This window comes from Pteropus vampyrus, unplaced genomic scaffold (genome assembly GCF_000151845.1).
Source record: "Pteropus vampyrus isolate Shadow unplaced genomic scaffold, Pvam_2.0 Scaffold362, whole genome shotgun sequence".
In the NCBI taxonomy this organism is placed as follows: domain Eukaryota; kingdom Metazoa; phylum Chordata; class Mammalia; order Chiroptera; family Pteropodidae; genus Pteropus; species Pteropus vampyrus.
The window spans coordinates 294,743-295,054 of record NW_011889143.1 but is presented as its reverse complement, the minus strand read 5'-3'; positions in this window follow the sequence as shown (position 1 = coordinate 295,054).

Sequence of the window (312 nt, the reverse complement as noted above, 5' to 3'; positions counted from 1 at the left end):
TTCTAAATGCAGATTCCTGGATGTCACTCTCAGAAAATCAGAATAAGTAGACATAGAGTGGAACCAAGGAATATGCATATTTAATAAACACAAATAGTATTCTGATACATGCTGCAGAGCCCATATTTTGAGAAATACTATTTTATATGCAATATCCAAAGGCAAATTTTTGGAGCATTTGAAATGAATGTTTTTCCATTAAAGAATAGACACATATAAGAAGTACTTTAACTATAAAATGCTCCCTTTCATAAGCAAAAATTATTTTTATTAAGATTGTTAATGGAAACATTCATTCAATCACCAGTGGAT